The sequence below is a fragment of the Galeopterus variegatus genome, unplaced genomic scaffold, assembly GCF_000696425.1.
Source record: "Galeopterus variegatus unplaced genomic scaffold, G_variegatus-3.0.2 Scaffold10361, whole genome shotgun sequence".
Taxonomy (NCBI): domain Eukaryota; kingdom Metazoa; phylum Chordata; class Mammalia; order Dermoptera; family Cynocephalidae; genus Galeopterus; species Galeopterus variegatus.
The window spans coordinates 63115-64053 of record NW_007736472.1 but is presented as its reverse complement, the minus strand read 5'-3'; positions in this window follow the sequence as shown (position 1 = coordinate 64053).

The window sequence follows — 939 nt, the reverse complement described above, 5'->3', positions numbered from 1 at the left end:
GCAAAGCATCTACTACAAATATGTTCAAAGAACTAAAGAGAACCATGATTTAAAAAATAAATGTATGATAACAGTGTTTCATAAAACAGATGATATCAATAAAGATAAAAATTATTCTCAAAAAATGAAAATTTTGACATTGAATAAAGTATAATAATCAAAGTGAAAAATTTACTGGAGAGGCTCATAGTAGATTTGAGCTGGCAGAAGAAAGAATCAGCATAGTTTAAGACAGATTGATTAGATATTACACAATCTGATGAATGGCAAAAAAATACATAAAGATAAGTTACCAAACTCATGGAAAATATCTGAAGAAGTAATGGCTGAATTCATCCTATTTGATTTAAAATATTTATTTACACTTTACAGAAGTTCTACAAAGTCCAAGTTGAATATATGGAAAGAGATCCATATACAACATGTCACAGTAAAAACACTGAAAGAAAAAAAACAAAGAGAAAATATTGAAAGCAACAAGGATAAAGAACTCATCATGTACAGGAAACTCCCAATAAGATTAACAGCTGACTTTCCATCAAAAACAATTAAAGTCAGTGAGCAATGGGAACACATTCAATGTGCTGGAATAAGAAAGAAGAAAGAAATAGAAAAGAGAGAAAGAGAGAACAGAAAGGAAAGGAAAGAAGGAAGGAAGAAAGGAAGAACTGTCAATCAAAAATCTTAAATACAGCAAAGCCACTTTTCAAAATGAAGATAAAATAAAAAGCATTCTCGAATAATAAAAGAGTGACAGAATTCACTAGTAGCTGAAAGAAATGTGAAAAGATGTTCTTCAGGCTAAAATCAAGTAAACCAAACAGTAATTCAAATTCACATTAAACAAAACAAAAAAGACCCTAGTAATGGTAATTATGTAGGCAATTACAGAAGACAGTACAATTGATTGCACATTTATTCTCATTTTCTTCTCTTTTT